General features: G+C 33.8%; 1 long non-coding RNA gene across 9 annotated transcripts in view; it reads right to left on the bottom strand.

Moving 5' to 3' along the window:
• LOC140621450 (uncharacterized) overlaps positions 1-22,993 on the bottom strand; it is a 72,534-nt gene that overhangs the window by 37,663 nt on the left and 11,878 nt on the right. For 5 of the 9 annotated variants that reach the window (XR_012021148.1, XR_012021151.1, XR_012021143.1 and 2 more), the window contains exons 2-3: positions 17,289-17,582; positions 6,861-7,061 (exon numbers count right to left, since the gene is read on the bottom strand). This is a non-coding gene — a long non-coding RNA (uncharacterized lncRNA). Of the gene's footprint in view, positions 1-4,153; positions 4,187-6,860; positions 7,062-17,288; positions 17,583-22,993 lie in introns of all 9 variants that reach the window. The other 4 variants (XR_012021150.1, XR_012021149.1, XR_012021145.1 and 1 more) reach the window with 1 other exon arrangement.

Below are 22,993 nucleotides of genomic sequence, written 5' to 3' on the forward strand. Positions count from 1 at the left end.
ATGGGAGATTTCTCTATTGTTTCTGAAGCAAATGATTTCTAAAATAGGATCTAAAAAAAAACTGATATTTTTTGAGCTTATATCTTCTCCCCAAGAATAAAAGAAACCAAACAAATCCACAGCTCTCGTTCTTTTTGAAACTAGATATAGTTAAGTCACTCTAAATGAATTAAAGTCTATTTTTTGTGTGCACGAGAAACAGATATTTCTACTAAAACTGAGACTACAAATTGCAGTCGAAAATGGATAGAAAAATGTATCTCTGTATTCAAATGGTAAATTTGTACCTCCACTTCACATGATGTACCAATAATCTTTATAAACAGCCTATGAGTTGCCAATCAATACCACAAAGGCTCTGACAAGGTTAATACAGGATAGAAAAAGTGACTTTATAACTTTATAACTTCCAGTTAAATACACAGGTTAACATATATTAACCTAATTTGTCTCTGTTTTACTTCATTGAAAGTTCCTATGTTTTTTTTTTTAATTTTTTTTAATTTTTTTATTTATGATAGTCACAGAGAGAGAAAGAGAGAGAGGCAGAGACATAGGCAGAGAGAGAAGCAGGCTCCATGCACCGGGAGCCCGATGTGGGATTCGATCCCGGGTCTCCAGGATCGCGCCCTGGGCCAAAGGCAGGCGCCAAACCGCTGCGCCACCCAGGGATCCCAAGTTCCTATGTTAATAGATTTAATTTATATATAAATATGAAATAATAGGAAAGAAATTATTATTTACAACAAAAAAAAGGACTGCTTGATTTGGAAGAAACTTTGGCAGTCTTCTGGTTCTGTATTTTGAATACTTGAATACTAAATGTATTATCTTCAGAGTCTGAATACCTCCAGTATTTGGAAACTCTGGACCTCTTAGGCAGTCCACTGTCATCTCCAGAATGCTCTGCAGTACATGCATAGGGCATCAGCAAAACAGGCCCAAGCAATGTAATCATGTTTTCTGAAATAACTCAGAGTGCCAATGTGTCAAACACATTATGAATAGTAAGAGAAAAAAATAGAATTATTTTAGACTTCCATTCACATTTTTCATGTATCAGGGCTATTATATTTTGAATTACTTATGAGAGATTTGGTTCCATAAAGTGCTTGGGGCCTCATGAAGTTCATAGTGTGGGCCTATCTGCTGCCCCATAATTTTCCATTTTTCATATTAAATATTTTTGTCTCCTCTAATCATTCCTCATATGCCACTGCTACAAATCCATTGAAAGCACTGGCGACTTGCCTCTGAGTGTGCTTCATGTTTTTGCCTTAAACTGTAATAGGATAAAACTGAATACAGAGTCCCATTTGTGGTCTGACAACAGATTGTGGAGTAAGACTACCACTCCCCACCAATTAGTACTAATAATTAAGCCTAAGATAGTATCAATTTGGCAACGGGATCTCGTGGTTGGCTCACATTTACTTCACAGTCAGAAAGCTTCCAAATATATTTATATGTATATACACTGGTCTCTCACATACTGTACTGTACAGATGGAGTTTCTGGACACAAGTCCAATACTAAATTTCTTTCTATTAAACTTCGTTTTGCTACATTCAATCTTTTAGCATATCTTTGACATTTTTTTTTTATGCGGAGTTTGTTACGACTTTTAACCGAACAACAACAACAACAACAAAAAATCCACATTCTGTTACAATATTCTACTATGACTTGATTCTGCTATGAATCACAAAAATCCAACAATCCACATTTTTCTATACTTATAACCAGAAATCCACTTTATATATAGGCTTTATATAAACTTATCCAATATTTAATCAATGATCTTCTTTTTTTAATTTTTTATTTATTTATGATAGTCACAGAGAGAGAAAGGGAGAGAGGCAGAGACATAGGCAGAGGGAGAAGCAAGCTCCATGCACCAGGAGCCCAATGTGGGATTCGATCCCGGGTCTCCAGGATCGCGCCCTGGGCCAAAGTCAGGCGCCAAACCGCTGCGCCACCCAGGGATCCCAATCAATGGTCTTTTGGAGAGAAATTTCTATGCTTATAAAATTTAAAGTTCTCTCTCAACTGTTTTGTCTTTTTTTAACTAGAATACAAAACTCCATATCCGTAGGATAAATGTTAGGACAAAACATACATCCCCAGTTCTATGCCCTTCTGCTAGGTAATCCAAGATGTCAAATAAGCCTCTTGAACTAGCAAATTAAAACATTGTAAAGAAAAACAAAAGAATAGGATGGAGAACATTATCTTTATAATATAATGAAAACAATTTGGTTGGAATAAAAAATATATAAATTAACTTAATTTCAGCTGTGTTTTGGGTCAAATAGGACTTTGTGGATTAACCTACAGATAAAATATCACTTAATGCATTTTGAAGCAAAACAAGTTTTAATTTTTAAATCACTTTTAAGATAGAACCCTTTTGTTTGAAGATTATATTTAAGTATACAATAATACATATTCTAGCATATTTACAAGTCACTACTAGTTTTTAATTATAGAACTCTTGACAGCTTTTAGAGGTTTTTAGCTTCCTGATAACTTCTTCATATCAAGAGTATTTTCTTGATCTTATGTTCTCTTCTCACACCTGTAGCTTTACAGTTTATTTTTTTCTCCTAAGAATGTACTTTCAAAAACTGTACCTTCTTATGAAGCAATGCTGGATCTTTTTTGCATTAACAATCAGTTGGGTGCTCAAAGTGACCTTCTACCATTAGAATATGTTTTATGTTCCACATAAATTGTTATGATCTTTTCAGTTTCAGGAATATACTCATGATTTTTATTTTACCACCAGACTTCATTTGTTGGCATTTAAAAAAATATTTATAATGACTCTAATTTCCCTCCCCAGAGAAAGAAATTCTCCCTAGTCGTATGATTCATGTTGTACATCCGAGAAAGAGTAGCTGTTATAAAATGACCTCATGGCACATTCACTCAAAGGTCAGGAAGTGCCTGTTCTCTCTGGACACTGGGCTAAGATGCTTCCTCCATGTAGAACCCCTTGAATTGACTGATATTGAAGTCAAGCTCTGTTAAATGGAGCACTTCCTTTCTATGAAAATATTTCTCTTTCAGATCTTCTGCTTCCTCTTCTGAGGAAGCTCATTCTCTGATCTGCACTTGAATATGTGTTGACCTCTAGGTCTCATAGGTGGATCTACTTCCATTCACTGTTAGTTGTCTTCTGGTATGATGTTGCTTTTATCACATTTTCAGAAAAAGATCAGTTTTTCATCTTCCTTTTCTCTACTGATTGTGTTAGATCCTAGAAATATTTCCCTGAAGCAGTGTTACTGAGACCTCTGGTGCCACCATCTCATCCTGAATGGCCATAGAAAGGATTTTTTTTTTTTTTTTTTTGTCTACAAGAGTTGAATTAAGTTACTTTAAAAGTAACACCTGAACTTGTTGAAAAATATTATGTCAATTGAAGAACAAGTAAACAGAGAACATTCCATAAATACCCATGGTCAGGGAAAACAACATATGATCCTATAATTTTGAAGAAACAGCCAGAAACAGCATCCCCAGGACATTTAGATATACGTCAACAAGAGGGTTTCTATCTAGGGGGCACAGCAATGTCTGAGATTAAATATACTGATGATGCCCAATAAAACCTGTCAATCAAACCACCTCTCCTCTTCAGAGCTATTTCCAGAAATCATTTGGAAGAAGTCATTGTATCAAATGAAAGATGTGGTTTTGATTTTTGATTCTTCAGAAAATAAAATATTTCATTTATGATAAAACCAGTACAAGTAGGTTGACCAAAATTAGACGAAATAACCAAAAAAGCCCTCTATGTTTCTTTATTTTCTAACTTGGACCTCAGTTTTACTACTTAAAAGTCTCATTCTAAATCTCCCCTCCTTTACTTTCTTTATCCAATCAGTTACAAGCATTGGCATTTTAATCTCCAAAATATATCTCTTATGTTCCCTCTGCCTTTCTTTTAGCAAATTACCAATAAATATGAAAAGGAGCAGAAAGAAGACGTATTTGTACAAGAACAATATTATCAGAAAATTATGAAAGATATGATATAGCATGCCATTTAAACAAAATTTAAAGTGTTTAAGGGATTAAGAAAAGAATTTACCAAAGCTTGTATTATATTTACTTATGAAAGAAATGATATAAATAAAAAGAGTACCTGAATAAGCCTTCATTTTTTTTCTTGTCTTTTCTGTCAAGGAAAATTATATTCAGTTGGAAATATTATTTCAAAAGGGAAGTAAAAGCTAACCTAAGTCATAGAATGAGTGCACGTAGCTTTTCTGAAGGAACTTTTCCAGGCAAAATATCTCCATTTACAAATTTACTACAAAACAACAAGTATATATTTCACTCACCCATACTCGCTATAGTAAATATGATGATGATTATGATGGAAACTACAATTTGCTCCTTATTAATATCTCCAAATTCATGTACTGCAAGGATTCTACAAACACACTGTGATTAAAGTTTTCTAGAAATATCATAAGTTGTTTTCAAGTTTTTTTATAATCTGCCATATGATTGTCTATCACAATATTGCTTACTAACTCCCAATAGACTCTCTTTGTGTTTCCACAGCTCTCTAGACATATATTAATACGGAATATGTTATGCTATAATATAAATTTTATAAAGTCTCACTCTCAAATTTATAAAGTCTTTGAGTGGAGGAATAATATATTTTTCCTGCATGGGAGGATCCTGCATGGTCAATCCCTAAATAAGTATGTAGCATATATTACATAGATGTATAATAAATTTTGGTTTAACTGAAACTTATATAATTAATCATCATTGAAACTCAATTCATGCTGTAGAGTTAAATAACTACTTCAGAGGGAAAAAAAAAAAGGTATAGGAAACAAAACAAATACAATTTAAAAGTGACCTAATCATCAGAGTTGTTTAATATCAACATAAGTATGTGTGGTTTTTCTCAATACATACATACATACAATATAAATAATGAAGGGACTGTGATAAGTAGTTACGTCAATAAGATTCCTTAAACACACAGTTCATGATCACATTTCCAAATTCAGGTTGTTTCTAAAGACTGAGCAAACTAAATCTGCAATAGGAGCATAGTGATAACTGGTATTTTTGGTTCAGTAATATGCATGGGATTTGCCTGAGTTATAGATAATCATGGAGAGAATTAACTTTCACTCATTAAGTTATGAAATGATAGTGTAGAATACAGAAACTAACTCCACTCTGAGAAGGGTGATGCTGCTCCTTTTTGGAGGCATATTAATTCATACAATCCACAAGGGGCCCATGTAACCACTGTGAAATATAATCGGTACAGTTAAAATAGGATAGCTTGATCCATTATAACCTCCTTTCACTCCATTCTAATAATTACCTGAGGTATTTGGGGGTTGGTACTACATATGGAAGTAATTCTCTACCAGTTTCTTGTTCACTGTGATGTGCTACAAAGCCCATTAAGAATAAAATCATAGCATAAGTTTAAATGTAAAAACCATGTAGGGAAAATATTTTTATAGTTATAAATAAAAAGAGATGTGTGTGTGTGTGTGTGTGTGTGTGTGTAACTTGATAAAATGATGGCCAAATACAGATAACTAAAGGTTTATCTTTACCATGGGAGAAGCTAGCAAGCAATATTATGTGTTAAAATACCTATACTTGATGTTTCCAGTCCCTCGTTTAATTTTATGTTCTCAGATCAGTAAAATAGTTCTGATTAGTAAAGAAACATGTTGGGAGAAAGATGAGGATATATAAAGCTTAAAGTTTCAGAGTCAAGCTTTAGACTCTAAAGGTTGAAATGTATTACATTTATAATATAAAACACAAAGAATAGAATTCTCTAGTCATGATAATAGTATTCATGGCTACAGTTAAACATTAGGTATTTCTCCTGCCATTTTCTGCCTCCTGGCTTTGTATCTACTCTTTTATATGTAAAATCTGCTCATTGCATTTCATTATACAATTAAGAAAATGCTTACAATTAAAATCAAAATTTTATGTTAGGAGTTTTGATTTCAAGGTACTGAAACTGACTTTGTTCAAACATCTCTGTAAAGGAAATCTATAATGTTTTCTCTATATTTTGAAGTCCACAGAAACCTGAACAAATGACACAATTGATAACTTTATAAAATTTAGTATGAACTTAGAATTAACAATATTCAATATAACAAAGATTCAATATAACATTCATTCAAGATTCAATATAACAAAGGTAGTAAGTAAAATTAATTGGTGGTAAAAGTGACCCATAGATCTTACATACACAGTCATATGGTCAAGTTATGCATGTGTATGTGTTTTTCTTAGACCATTATTTAATAATTATATTCCCTTAAAGACAGTCTTGATATTATCCAAGAACATCTGGTTTTTATATCAATATTTAGCTTAATAATTGCATTTCTCACAAAGAGAGAGCGAGAAAGAGAATATACAGAAATTGAATTCCAGCTTGCATCCCATATTTATCTTTATTATGTGATTGTCTATTAAAGACTATGTAAAAAGTGAAAAGAATAAAGACAAGGAAAAATTGGAAGATGCAAATTATAATGTCCCAGGACCTTGAGAAAGCCTTTTTCAAAGTGAAAAAAAGTTTAATTTTCATTTAGAAAGTGAGAAAATCAAGGAAAATGTAATTAAGAGATTATATTGCAAATATAAGTAACTGGAGAAAGCATGGAAATAGGAGGATGGGAAACATTCTCTCTGACAGCATAACTTCAGTACTATATATATTTTTTTCATCAAAGTAAGGTAACAGTAGCATGATATTTACCTTATTTGTACTGGAATGACAAAATTCTATGAAAACACTAGATTTTAAATAATATGCCCTCTTTTTACTTTCTTACCACTTTTTCTCCATATGTTGAACATCTTTTCCCTATTATTTTTCCTTTGAATTTCTCCAATTTTGTCCTGATGGTTTACTTCACTTGCATAATCTCCACGTAACCTTTGATACTGCACATTCCAAATGAAATCAACATCACTCAATTTGTCCAAGAGAACAAAGGGAAGATGGAGCAGAAAACAGGCTGAGGAAATGTGTGCTAAGAATATAATTGAAAAAAAAAAAAAGAATATAATTGAACAGATGTTAAACTACATCAGAAAAGATCAAAATGTATTAATAAATTAACCAAACAGAAATCATCCAGACAAAGTTAAAGGGTGTTGTTTCTACTGGGTAAGCACTCTTTTTTCCCCTCATTTTTCATTCCTACTCTTAAACATATGCAGCTCCTTAAAATGTTGTATCAATTTCCTAAGTGATATATACAAAACTACAATCTGTGTCCCTGCTAATATCTAAAGTCATAAATGCTAGGAGACAACCAAAAAATTAAAGAAAAAAAACATTATTGCCTAAGCCTATATAATTATGTGATTATGATCAATAAAGTTTGCACCAATTTTTACAATATTCAATATTTCCATACTGATTGATTTGCATAGAGTTGGCCACAGTGGCAGTTGATGGGGTCTGACAGAATGCTACCAGTGGTCACAAAGTGGCACAGGAGAATGAATGCATGTGGTATGTTCTCCAAGGGAACTCAACTTCATGGGGGCAGTGAAGCAAGTGACAAAACAGGCAGCAATTTTGTAAGCATTATCAACAGTCACAAAGGTCTTTCTGAGACCAGCCATTGTAAGAAGTACTGCCTTAAAGTATGTACAATCTAGGACAGGTGGCAAAGCACCTGGGTGCCCTCTGGCTGCACCAAGTGCCAGAAGCTGGTAGAATCAGAGAATAAGTACTTATTATGCAATTCATAATTCCTTTTGTCAAATTTGAGGTGAGATAAGGACATCCTTTACCTAGTGGTGTTACTTCATACAATTTTGAAAAATCAAAAAATGATTTAGAAATTATTAGAAGGATTTGGTAAGTAATTTCTACTGTAATGCATACCACTGATAACCAGATTTCCAAATATATGGGGTTGAGTTTTTAAAGGTGTGTTGTCTAACGTGGACAGTACCAATAACATATGGTGATTTGAATGCCAACTTAAATTGATTAGAGTTAAAAGTAAAATTCATTTCTTCAGACACACTTGCTACATTTCAAGTGTTCAATAGCCACATGTGGTTAGTGGCTACCACATTGTATGATGCAGAAACATTTCTATCCTTGCAAACAGTTCTCTAAGCAATGATTTGAAGATTAAAATGGAATATATTTGTAGGTAGTAATCTATATTATTGTGCCATTTGTTAAAAATGAATATATCCTTAGGGCATATTACCCCAATTTATTGATTTATATAATCAATAAATTATTGCTAGGTAATGGTATACTTCACAGTAAAGAATCATCTGATATATTTTTAAAACAATAATAAGGAAGCATTTTCAAAAGTTCTGTTATGTTGTATAAATGTATCTATAAAATATCTGTATTCATTAGCAGAACTCAGAATCTATCACATCAGACTTTGGAAATATTAGCGACTCTCTCTCTCTCTAAAAAACATATGTACTCACAAACGCAAAAGCTTTCTTTTTCACCATTCAAATTATGGTCTCTGCATTAAAAAGCTATTGGTCTTCATGGCGGTTTGAATACAAAAAAAAAAAAGTTTTTTACTTATTTCCATATGATAAGAGCCAGTTGAAATATAGTGTTTTAACCCTCGCTCAAATGCTTCATAGCTTTATTAGGGTGAAATGCAGCATCTGAGATCTTTTTCCTACTTCACTGCTATTGATTTGTTTTTGAGCTCCCATTTACAAGTATGACAATATACACGTATCATTACTTGAACATCAATTATTATCTTGCATACAAATAATTATATTTCCTAAAATACTAATAATGCTTTATGATATTATAACAATAATCTATTAAATCTCACCGTGCTAATAATCATTATCCATATAGCCAGATTTTCACTTCCAAAAACTCAATTTTTTAAAAAATTGAAGTAATATTGTTTATAAATAATTTTCCTTTATAGAGTTTAAAGTTATATTTGTTTTTGCCATTCCTGTGTTCAGATCAAAGGATAATTAGATATTTCATAAGTTAAATCCCAACATGATATTTTTAAATATTTTAAAAATCTGTTTTATTTTTGTCAAATTCTGATTTTCAACACTTTTTTTAAAGATTTTATTTATTCATGAGAGATACTGAGAGAGAGAGACAGAGACATAGGCAGAGGGAGAAGCAGGCCCCATGCAGGGAGCCCGACGTGGGATTCAATCCCAGGTCTCCAATATCACGCCCAGAGCCAAAGGCAGGTGCCAAACAGCTGAGCTACCCAGGCATCCCTGATTTTGAACATTTTCATTTTCCCATATATATATTTTTTTCATAATTCAATCTTTACCTCCTCTAGCCCATATATATTATGAACCATTTCATACAGTTTTTCAAAGTCATAATCACCAGCGGTATAGGCAATAATGAAATACTCGTAGAAAAGACAATCTAGAAGGAGAAATATCCATTCCCTTTTTTCTTCTGTCTTTCCCTCTACCTTGATTTCCACCTTTATTAGTTTTACACTGAAAGATTAGCAGTGCAAAAATAGAGAAGGAATTCTAACTACATTTTGCAACCTATATCAGAATTTCAATTTGGTGGGAAACATAGTAGCAAAATATGCAATATTTTATATGCTTCCACTTGCCAGGCCCTGTCAACTTTACATAAATTGTGTGGAATTCTCACAAAGACACTGTAAAATAGTTTCATGGTAGCTATATACATTTGAACACTGAAGCTCAGATTAAAAGATGTTAGGTAATGTGCCCAGGTTGACACAGAAAGTATGGAAGAACAAAAATAATCACTTGAAAACCTGTTTTCTTTTCAATCAGGAGGGAATCCTCAACACCTGTCTACAGATTGCATTTTTTAATATAAAATTGTTCAAACACATTTGAAATGATAGTCTTATTAGTTCATAGACAATTGGTAGTTAGCATCTGAAAACCCAGTGTAGGAGTGCCTGGGTGGCTCAGTTAGTGAAGCCTCTGATTTTGGCTCAGGTCATGATCCCAGCATCCTGAGATCAAGCCCTACATCAGGGTTCCTGTTCAGCGAGGAGTCTGCTCCTTCTTCCTCTCCCTCTGCCCCTCTTCCCCCACTCATGTTCTCTCTCTCTCTTGATCTCTGTCTCCAATACATTATATATATATATATATATATATATATATATATATATATATATATATATTGTTTTTTTAAAGGAAACCCAGAGTACTGTGGCATTAAAAGAAATACAAGAGCTAATTACTGTCTTTGAGAAGCCAATAGTATAACAAGAAGTTAAATAGGACACATTCTGGCTTAGTTTAAGCTGAAAGCATGAGGATAGTGCATTCTATATTTTAAAGATTATCTTTCAAAATGCTCTAATGGCAGTACCTGAGAATCAGGTAGATGGGATGGAATGTTGTAAAACAGACGATCTGTAAGGATTTCCTTGCAGAAAGTTCCTGCGACTGCACTCCACCAAGTGGGAGAGAAGATAAATGTTTTTTCTCTTCCCAGTGTTAAAAGAGAAAGGCCTTAACATTACAGGGTGTAGTATTTTCCCCATTCAGTTTGGGGAAGCAGAGGTGCCTGGTTTCTAACTTTTGCTTGAGACATTTAAGGACAAATGTACTGCTAGGTCAATGTTGAGAAATGAGTCAAGGAGAAGCAGCCCAATGGGATCTGTCTGTACTCTGAAATTTGGCTGCATCAAAGGTTCATGAATGTTCATCAATCAAATATGTGCCACACTTAAGAACATCCCAGCATGGGTTCACCTTACAAACTGTGTAACAGCACTAAGACAGTTATACAACTCACAGAAGCTAAAGTCGATTTCAACTTTTCTAGGCATCTTGGAAGGAGTAAAGCAACCAGTTGAATTAAGAGGGCATTTACTACGGATGCAGGTAAGACATTTGCAGTACTGATGTATCTATGAAGAATTCCCCATACTCACACACAGGAAAGTGCCACTTGAGATAAATTCAGCTTTAACTATTTGCAGGACCCAGCAATTGTAAGATTACCAATAAAGTCAAAATATTTGCTCTCCTTCTTATTTTTCTTTCCCAGCTTCAACTTTGGAGAAACAGATAGTTGAAAAATTTTTGAGGTGAATAACAAACAAACAAAAGCAGTCCCTTTTCTGGAAATCACATGGCTATGTTCAGCCTTTTCTACACGAGATGAGAAGGAATAACTCTAATTCTGAAAATAGACACACTGACTATTACAGAGGACTGAACATTTCAAGTAGGGGGCTCAAACTGTCATTTATAACCTAAAGCTCATTTTTATTAGTCCTTACTAAACTGAAGATTTTTGCCTAGTGATAGGGGAAGGAAAACTCAACCAACAAACAAACATTGAATTCCTGAGTTTTTAACCAGAGGTAATGGGAAAATATCCCACAGTAAATGTTTTAAAAGGAATATTGAAAAACAAAGTAAAGTAACTTTGTGATCAAATTCCAGGAGCCATATTTGTTCAAAATGTATCACAACAGAGTTGGGTGACAACACAGAGTGTGGCCTCTCTAGTATGTTATATTCCATATTTCAATATTATCAACTTCTAAGACAATGTTCAGTTATAAGAGAGATAATACAAACATAGAAATCATCTCTGTCCTCTAAGAGCTTATTATTTGGTTTCATTTCTTTGTCACCCTGGCATGTGAACCAACTCATTTCAAATCAGGCTGCCAAGCAAATTCTCATTGTTTTGAAACAACTCTACTCTCTGTAAATATTTTCATGTTTCTGCCTGGTGGGGACTAAATGATTAAATTGTAAGCATGGTTTGGAAGCTAGAGATCCATGTTGTTCCGGAGTCATTTGCTAACATTTCAAAGTAGAGACATTTTCTATCCTCCTTAGAGAGGATGTGTCTATATTCCAGAGAAAATCTCTCTTTCAATCTCTCTCTCTCTCTCTCTCCCTCTGGAAGGGAAGAAAAGTTGATGTGCCAGCCACCCTGCATATACTCTGAGTCTCCTTATTTTGTGATTCCTCTCCAGGGGTACAATTCCTACTGCACATACAAGTGACATCTGGGTCCCTTCAGAAATTGGATCCTGGGGATCCAGTGCTGATAAAATTAGTCTGTGAGCAAACCCAAAGTCTGTTCTATGATGATGTCTGGGTTCCTGTACATGTGTGTATGAGTGTATGTGGGTGGGGAGGAGAGAGAGAAAAATGAGAGAGAGAGAGAGAGAGAGAGAGAGAGAGTGTGTGTGTGTGTGTGTCTTTGAGAAAGAGAGACAAAGAGAAAGAGGGAGAGGGAGGGAGAGATAAGGTGTTAGCCTAACTGGTTAGCCTGAAAATAGGATAACATCTCAAACCCTTTATTTAATACTCTTACTCTAATATTTATAGCCATCTCTTTCAGTCAGTTTTCCAGACAAACCTAAGTACTTATTTTGATTTTATCTGTTATAAACCTAAAACCATTTAAGTTATATGCACTCCACTAATCTTCAAACTACTTTTCAGTTTCCTATAATTTTCACCCATGCTGTCTCCAGGTGTACTAATCCCAACGTGTTGTATGTGTTCCCTATACCTGCCATCTGCAAAAAAAGATGAACACAGTTCAAAGTGGTGGCTGTCATTTTAAGAAATCAACCTATGACCTTGAATGTTGCATGAGAAAAGAGGAGAGTAGATATGATTTTCTTCTAAAGGAGGTGAGGAGGATATGAACTGACTGCATGCATCCCAATTTAAGCATTATTTTAAATACTGGCTCTTCCCCCATAGTTTTGTTCCCCTCTTGACAGTTACCCTAAAACAGCTTGGATACCAAGTATGCAGACTTCAGAGCACCCAGTTCTAATCCATTCCTGGATTTGTGTACAGTGTTTGATATCCTGAGCACTAGTCAGATTGAGAATCTTCAGCAGTGTCTCTGATATTTTGTTTCTACCTGTGAAAGCTACAACATAAGAATAAAGCCAGTTTTCCCACTTCAGGGCTGGACCACTTCAGGAAGCAGTCACTGTGACTGCAGTTATGTCATCCATTAATAAGGCTGAATTCTAGCGCCATATACTCTGATGGCAAATGTTCTTCCCACGGAGTATCTTATTAAGGCAAAATAGAATACTAATATTTCTCAAATCAATTGATATTGACCTTGAAACACCTTATGTCTCTAGGAGTGGTGAATCACACAGGTTGTCATTTGGCCCAATGTTGCTATTTCAAGAATGCCAACTCACAATGGCAATTTCCATCAGCACCTTCCCTGCTCTCTCTGTTTCCTCATTTTTCAAAGGAGGTGTTTGGATATGATGAGGTTGCTCCATAGTTTAACTCAATACAACCATGTTTTTAGCTTTTCTTTGTGTTCTCTTTAAGAAAAAAAAAAAAAAAAACATGTATCTATACTTGAACGTAATATACTTGCAGATGGGGGGGGGGGTTGTGTGTTATTATTGTGTTTTTTTTTTTTTTTCTCTAAGATTACTCCTGAGAATTATATTAATGAATTTGTAAAGAATCATGCTATTTTCTCTATTTGGGCTACTGATGTTGTGTGATTTTTTTTTTTTAATCATGCCATGGATTGTTAACGAGTTTCTCATTTGTCACTCTTAAAGACAACTCAAATAAGTATCAAACCAGATCTAGAAACACTAAACACAATTCCTTTAGTGAACAAATATATAGCATTCCTCCAACTTGGTCTATATTTTATTTTGAATTCTTAATTCTTTTTTTCTGTATTTTCTGGACTATATCTTTCTCACCATTGCAGAGATGACCAACTGATCAACATTGGTCCGTATTATACATGGAGTAAAAGACTTCTTCCCTTACTTCTCATTTAGACATCAGAAGCCACAAAACAATTCGACATGAAGCAAATGTCTGATGTGTGATCTTTCCTACTCTATTTACATACACCCATCTGTGTCTCTTAAGCCAAGGTCAGTATTGATGTAGATTTTCCAGAAGTGGATGAAAGGTTTTCACTAACTGCAGCAAAGCAGAAGGCACCATAAGCTGATTCCTCCCTAGGCAGCAGCCTCAGGATACTTTTGCGTTGGGACTTTCATGGAGGTGGCAGGGAGGGGAGGAATACCAATAAAGAAAAGGGACTTTGAAAAATAAGAAAAATAACAAATTCTGTCTGTGGTCAACATGATTCTATACATATAGAGCTGTTGTTGTTTTAAGTTTACATTTTTCCTATTTAAATTAACAAAAAAAGCCCTTCTATAATTCCTAGGTATTCATTGTGTAATTGCATAGTCCAGAAATATTCTACTCCCACCCTTTCTCTTATCTTTCCACTCTTCTAATGTGGCAGGCAAGTCAAGCCTGTAATGCCTTCTTCCTTCTACACAGTGAGTCTGAATCACAGCAGAGTGTAGCCTAGGACCAAGATGAGAGCTTCAAAAATAGCTCATGATGTTCTAGAAAAATATGATTTTTAAAATATTACTCTTTCAGAAGAATACACTTCTGTCTTAAACTTCTTCTAATGCACTTTCATGTCTCTCAAAAAAAGAGACTGGATATCTTGAAAATCACTGCTGGCTAAGGTGAAGGAGGCTTAAAGCAGTTGCCATTATCCTTGCACTAGGAGACAGATTAACCCTACGTTCACTTAGATTAGGTTTTGGGGGGGATTAGCTAAGAAGATAAACTGCAGGCACCTAACTGTGTTATTTGCAGATGAATGCACAAGTAAGTTGTTCTTTTTTATTTCTTTTAAGTTCAAATGGGTCTGAAAATGAGTTTTTAGGCAATACAGACCTAATATCAAGTTTACATGTTAGTTACAAAGACATAATTTAGGAACTCTGGTAAAATACATGTAAATAACTGATATATAAATATCGACAAATGGAAAACTAGTAACAATTCAAGTGAGCTCAAAGCATTTTTCTATAAAGAAATTATAATGAAAATATGTTCTCAGCAACTGTCAATAGAAAAATGCATATTTTTAAATATTTTACCATTCAATCCCTTAATTATATAATTTTTACTGATATCTATGGCTTTAAAATAAGAATAGCTTGTGAATTTCATTTTTTTAAAACATATTTATATGGCCTTTTACTATTCAGTTCCTATTCTGTTCTCTCTACATCTGCATAACTATATTAGGGAAAATATCTCTTTGTAGTTAGTGTCTCTAATTATCACACTGCACATGGCATATTAATCATGAGCCTCACCTTCATTTAGATATTTAAGTGAAATTGTTAGTATCTATGTAAAATGGCAAGAACAGCTTGTGAATTTTACTTCAAATATCATTAATTAATAGTAAATTAAAAAGTAAACTAGAAGAATTATCTGCCAGGAAATTTAAGAAAAAATATTTTGTTGTGCCCAAGATTGCGTGTCCGAGAAACCACCAAGAAGCCGACACCAATGCAAGCCAAGGAGGGTTTATTTGCAAGCTCGAGGTTGGGTCCAAGTATACCCGACACAACGGAGCAGGGACTTGGATCCGAGGTTAAAATTGTGTTGTTTATGCTTAGTTTCAAAGTGAATGATTAATTTTAAAGTGTGGAGTATTGCTGTTTTTGCCTGCCCTTATAAAAAAATGAAGGACCAGGGACACTGACAGACACTGCGGTGTTAGAACCTCAGTTAAGAACATTAAAGAATGTTCTCTGTGATTTAGTTTTCATATCTGTAAAATCTAAACTATATTACTTGAACACTAAAATTCTTTCAAGCTGTAGATATTTAGAGATCTCAATACTTAGGATTTATCTTGATTAAACTTGAGTGAATCTTCATGATCAAACATAGAATATTGTCCTGATTACATAGCCAACAAGCGTCACATCGTTGTATTGTAAATCAGTGCTCAAGATGAACAGGTTATTTTAGGATATTTCTGTAGGATTATGCCAAGGGTGCGAGGTACAATAAGAAGCAGTAAAGTATTAGAGCTAGGCTAATGTCTCACTAACTAGATTCTCAGAGACTCAGCTTCCAATGTTCATTCTGAGCCTTGGTACTGAGTTGGGGGGAGATTAAACTAGAATTCAGGGGTAAAATGCTAAACACAGCAGTCAACCTTTAGGTTCTAAAAAAAAAACAAAAAAAAAAAACAGGAGAAGGAAGGAATAAAAGTTTTATTTCCTCCTTTCTCTGTTTCTCTGCTTTTGCACGTTGTTTCCTAATTTTCCCCATAAGATTATTTTCTGTGGCTACCCACAATTACAGCTCTTGAAGTAATGTTTTTTTTTTTTTTTTAATTCCTGTTTCCTCAGCATTTGTTTTAAAGAATAGGTTAATTGAAAGAAAGATTACTGGCCGTCTGAAAACTTCCTCAGTCTGCCCATTGTGTCCATATTTTAAACCTGTCAATATTCATGAGATCTGGAAATTATTAAGTAATTTATTAAAGTGTTTTTTGCCCTTCTTTCCATCACAAAATTTCCTCTGCTTTATTGATATATGTAAGATCATTTTATTAGAGATCATATACTTTTATTTCAAATATTTACTTCTAGTTTATCATTGATATTTTAGATTAATTTTAACATTTAATATTTAATATTAAGACATGTGAAATATAAACTTAGGCAAATGCTTTTTAAACCATTATGTATCTTTCTTCTGTGTCTTTGCCTCATATTGATACTTCAATCTGAAACTGCAAAACAAACACCCTGAGTCACTAGTAGCAAATTAAATTCAGTTTGTCTTGGTCAACATAAATTTAGTGATCCTACCTTCAATATTAAAATTCAAAGATGAGATAGAAATTTAATTTTATTTCATTCCAACTTGAAATTTTCTTAAGTTTATTAGCAAGAATATTTTGCTAAAATACCAAGATCAGCTTTAGATAATATAGAGGTAACTTCTTACACTATTCCTCCCTTCCTCTCCTCAGTGTTCTTGACCTCTTGTCCTAAAGAGATACCTACTACTCATTTTTTTAAGAATTTGTTATTTTAGAGAACTTTTGGGTTCTCAGCAAAATTGAGAGAAAGGTAAAGAGATTTCCCATGCACCGTGGCTCCAGGACATGCATACCCACTGTCACCACCATCCCTACCAGAGTTGTATGATTATTACAATTGATGAAACTTCATTGAGAGTTCATAATCATCCAAAGTCCATAGTTTACATTAGAGTTCACTTTTAGTGTTGTACATTCTGTGGGCTTGGACGAATGTATTAATGGTGTGTAGCTATCATCATGATATCATATAGAGTATTTTCACTACTCTAAAAATCTTCTGTGTTCTAGCTACCCATCCCTCCTCTGCCTACCCCCCACATTCCTGTCAACCACTGACCTTTTTATTCTTATGGAATATTGCCCAGAATATCATATAGTACGTAGCCTTTTCAGATTGTCTTCTTTCACTTATTAGTATGCATTTAAGTTTCTTCCAGGCCTTTTTAATTTCCTTTATTTAGCAGTAAATAGTATTTCGGGGATCCCTGGGTGGTGCAGCGGTTTGGCTCCTGCCTTTGGCCCAGGGCGCGATCCTGGAGACCCGGGATCGAATCCCACGTCGGGCTCCCGGTGCATGGAGCCTGCTTCTCCCTCTGCCTGTGTCTCTGCCTCTCTCTCTCTCACTGTGTGCCTATCATAAATTAAAAAAAAAAGAGAAAAAAAATAGTATTTCGTTGTCTGGATGTACCAGTTTATTTATCCATTTACCTACAGAAGTACATCTTGGTTGCTACCAAGTTTTTAACAATTATGAATAAGATAAACAGCCATGTGCAGGTTATTGTAGGTATGTTTTCAACTCTTTTGGACAAATATCAAGAAGCACCATTACTGGACTGTAAAGTAAGAATATGTTTAGCTTTGGAAGAGACTATCTTCCAAAGTGGCTTTTCCATTTTGTATTCCTACCATTAATATATGAGAGTTTCTGTTGCTCACATCCTACTTAGCATTGGTATTAACAGTATTCCAGGTTTTGGCCATCCCAACACGTGTGAAATGGTATCTCATTATACTTTTTCATTACTATTTTAAAATGTATTTCCCTGATTACATATAATGTAGAAATCTTTTCATATATTTTTTATGCCATCTATATATCTTCTTTGGTAAGGTATTTATCATGTGATTGTATTTCCTCATTTGTCATAGAATATGTTATACTTTTTATTCTTTACTTTTTTTAAATTGATTGCCCTAGATTTTGCAATATACATTTACAACTCATTTAAGTACACTTTTGTATAACCCTATAAGGTTTCATGGGTAGTATGATTAGCTTATACAAGAAAATAACCCTACTTTTTCTCTCCCATCCTTCCCTTCATTCCATCCTTTATATCACTGCTATCATTCATTTCACTTAGATATAAGCATACAGAAGTATACATTATGTGTATAGGTGTATGTAACATACACACATAGGATACATACATACACAATTGAATATATTGTTATTGTTATTTTTAATAAACAGTTATCTGTTAGATCAATTAAGAATAAGAAACATATGGGGGTCCTGGGTGGCTCAGTTGGTGAAGCATTGGACTCTTGATTTCGGCTCAGGTTGTGATCTCAGGGCCATGATCTCAGGGTCATGAGATAGAGCCTTGCATCAGGCTCTATGCTCAGCAGGAAGTCCGCTGGAGATTCTCATTCTCCTCTCTCTCTCTCTTTCTCTCTCTCTCCCCCCGCAACCCCTCTCTCATACAAGCTCGCCGTCTCTCTCTCTCAAATACATACATACATACATACATAAATCTTTTTAAAAAAAGAATTAAAAAAAATAAAAGTTTTTATTTTACCTCCACTTAATCTTTTTCCATGCTCTTCCTTTCTTTATGGTGATCTGAGGTTCTGAGCTTAATTATTTTCCTTCTCTCTAAAGAATTACATTTAACATTCCTTTCAAGGCAGATGTACTGGCAACAAATTCCCTCACTTTTTGTGTATCTGAGAAAATCTTTATTTCTATTTCACTTTAAAGGATAATTTCAGAATACAGAATTCCAGGTTTATGATTTTGTTCTCATAACACTTAAATATTTCAGTCCACTCTTAAGTGCGTGATTTCTCAGAAGTCAGTTTTAATTCTTATCTTTTTTTCTCTATAAATAAGTAAGGTGTTCATTTCTCTTTTATTTTCAACTTCTTTCAAGATTTTTCCTTACTTCCTTTGTGACTTCCTGCCTTCCTGCCTTTCTTTATTCTTATTTTTGTAGTTCGAAAGTTATATGCCTAGGTGTAGGATTTGTGTGTCTTGTTTTGTTTTGTTTATTATCTTGCTTAGTGTTCTCTGAGCTTCGCCAATCTATGCATTGGTGTCTGATATTAATTTGGTGTAATTCTCAGTCACTACTGTTTCAAGTATTACTTCTGTCCTTTTTTTTTTGCTTCCCCTTCTATTACTTCTACTGTGTTTGTTACACCTTTTATAATTGTCCCACAGTTTTTGGATATTCTTTTTTTTTTTTTGTCTTTGTCTTCATTGCTTTTGAGTTTGGGAGGTTTCTATTGATATATCCTCAAGCTCTAAGACTCTTTCCGCAGCCATATCCACTCCACAAATAAGCCCATCAAAAAGCCATACCTTACTCTGTCAGAGTGAATGATCACTAGCATTTATTTTTATTTTGTTCTTAGAACTTCTAAATCTCTGCTTTACATGTTACATGCTATTTTTTCCCAATTAGATCACTTAAGATATTAACCATAGTTGTTTTAAACACCCAATCTATATTTCTAACATTCCTGAGATGCTTAGTTCTGATTCTAACTCAGTCTCTTCAATTATCTGGGGTTTTTTGTCATTTGTCATGCTCTCTAATTTTTTTGATAGCTAGACATGGTGTCCTGAGTCAAGGAACTGCTGTGAATAGGCCTTTTGTTAGGTGGTAGTGACATGTGGGACAAGTGGAAATGATCTATAGTCCTATGACTAACTCAGTATTTTAGTGAGCCCATGCCTCTGTACTGTGAACTTTACAAATGTTTCTCAGTTGTTGTTGTTGTTTCTCCCCATTTATATGGGACAGGATGGCTACAGTGATTAGAATTAGGTATTTCTCTCCCATGTCAATTAGGCTGTGATAATGCACCAGGAGGTTAGGCTTTGGTTAACTAATTTCCCCTGAGGGCAGGCCTTAGTAAGATCAGAGTGTTCTTTCATATTTCACTGGTTTCTTTTTCCCTTCTTTTGCTGGAAGCGGAAGGGTTTTTTCTCCAATATTTACTGTGAGAACCTGGCTGAACTTCTAGACATAAAACACACAAAAATGTGAGGGCAGCCCTATGATTTGATCCTACTGGAGTTTTTAACTCTCAGATTTGCCTGCATTGAGCCTCCATCAATTTGTCTATCACAGTTCAGGTTTTCCTACCCAGTACTGGTTTCCCTGGTGACTTTTGCTTATGAGCCTCTGCTCAGGTTTAGCCTTGACTCCCTATATTCACCTGTCTGTCTCTTCAGCCTTAAAGGCAGCAGATTTTCTTGCATCCTCACCCTTCTTATAGATCCAAAAAGAGTTGTTTATTTTTCAGTCTGTTCAGCTTTTTACTTGTTAAGAAGGAATGCTGACTTTTAAGCCATTTATATGTGGAACTGAAAGTCCCTACTGTCCCTTTGTGAGCACAGAGTCAGTCAAAATCTTCAGGTGGCAGGAGAAATAGATTCTAGAGTACACAGCTTATATCTTGGGGATTTGGGCTTATACATGACTTTGTAAAATCAACTGAAACCACTTTCTTCTATGGAGTTGGATATTCATGTATTTATAAATAAATATATACCATTTTTCTTTAATTACACAAAAGACATATAGATTTGGGGCGAAATATATGCTTAACAATGCAAAAACAATACCCATATAGCTGTACACTTAGAAAATCTCTTCTCAAAACCAAGATTAATCATATAATCACATGGAGTTTTTCTTCCTTTTATTCTTTCTTCCTTCATGAAATCCATCCTTCCTTTTAAAAAATAATTTGTATTTCTTTTTGCACATGATATTTTTGTAGATTTTGTTTATTTTTATCCAAGTAGTCAAAAATGTTCTCTGGCACCATTTATTAAATTGATGTTCATCATGAGGAGTTTCGTTCTAAAGCTTTTCACATATATGAGCTATATCTAATGTCCATTTTTGGAGATTTTTGTTTGTGAAACTCATCCTTTTTTAAAAAGTTCATTTTAGGTGTGCAATATGGTGATTTGACAAGTCTATATATTATTCTGTGCTCACCACAAAAGTAGCTACCATCTGTCAATTTATAAGACTATTACAATACCACTGATTTTATTCCTTAGGCTGTACCTTTCATCCTCATGACTTATTTATTCCATAACTTGAAGCCTGTAACTCCCATTCCCCTTCACCCTTTTTTGCCTTCCCCCATCCTTTTATTTATATTTTTAATTTCAACTCAAGTGTAGTGAACATGCCATGTTATATTAATTTCAAATGTACAATATAATGATTAAATTATTCCATACAACACCCAATGCTCATCACAAGTGCACACCCTAATCAACATCATATATATCACCCACACCCATCTTTCTCTTATAGAAGCTCATAGCTCACCTTTAGATAAATTTTATCATATATTTACTATACAGAACAAGTGCCTTCATGTCTTCAATTTATTTTCAGCTATTTCTCCATATTTACTTTAGATTACTATTTCTTAGTTAAAAATATCTTGCTATATTTTTCAAAATACTCATTTATTTTGTTTAAACATTTTTATTTTCTCAATTTGTTGAATTCTGGTTAGAAAATTTATCTAGTTGGTAAAGTAATTGGCAAGTTTCTCTTTACTGTGTACATTTTGAGTGTTTTTGAATATTACATTGATTCCTGAATGTTGATTCACTGTTAGTTTTTATATTATAAAATTTAGTTTGCCCTATAATTATTTATATTATATTATATTGTATTATTATATTATATTTATTGTATTATTTCTCCTTCCTTCATTCCTTAAAATTATTTTTCCATTAGCCTGATAATTTTATTCTATACTAAGCCTTTATAGCAAATTCTATTTACAAACTATGATTATTTCACTATATAAAAAATATTTTTGTATCCTGTAACAAATTTTTTTAGATTCCACTAATATTACCATTTCATCTTTTACTTTATGCCTGTATCCATTTGCTTTACTTTTGACTTTTAAAATCTTTCTGTGCCTCTTTGATTTAGATGTATCTTTGACAGCATATTTTTCTGTTTTGTTTTGACTTTCTTGTTCAATAAATAGTAAGATGTGGAAAAATGGGCTTTCAGGAATTCTGGAAAACCATAGGCATAGATATTTTTGAAAAACAACTAGCCATAGATTCTGTTTCTTCCTATGGGAAGATAACATGTACTTATTGTCTGAATTTCTTTCAGGAAATAGGACAAGACAATATTTATAAGCAATCCCTTAAAGAGAAGCACTTACATGTTTAGTATAAATTCTTCTAGAATCATAATTTAAGTATCAAGGGGTATGGTAACAATTGAGATTTACAGGTGTATGAAAACTGCGGGTCCTTGCTCACACTTAGCAACTGTAAACCAAGGGAAGCCACCTAGATTATATTACATCTACTCTTATCCTATGTGATCAACCTATTTCTCAAATGACAGTATACTTATATTATTTTTAAACTGAAAACCATGAAAACACACAATGGTTGGATATAAATGGTTTCTTCCTGCCAATCAGGACACTGCAGAAATTTTGAATTATTTGCATTTACTAAAATAACTTATGTTTGGTTTTCATTCTATCATTTTATTTTTTCTTGGTTATTTTATAGATTATACAGATGTTTTTATTTGGCTCATCTTCTCTTTTTCCTTCCCCTCCTCCCCTTCTCATTCATTTTCATCTTCTGCTTCTACAAATCTAGCAGGTTCTATTACCATTGTAATTTTAATTTTAATAATACTAATCTGTAATTATTTTAAAATCATGTATCGGGCAGCCCGGGTGGCTCAGCGGCTTAGCGCCACCTTCAGCCCAGGGCCTGATCCTGGAGACCTG

The sequence above is a fragment of the Canis lupus genome, chromosome 30 (assembly GCF_048164855.1).
Source record: "Canis lupus baileyi chromosome 30, mCanLup2.hap1, whole genome shotgun sequence".
NCBI classification, from domain to species: Eukaryota; Metazoa; Chordata; class Mammalia; order Carnivora; family Canidae; genus Canis; species Canis lupus.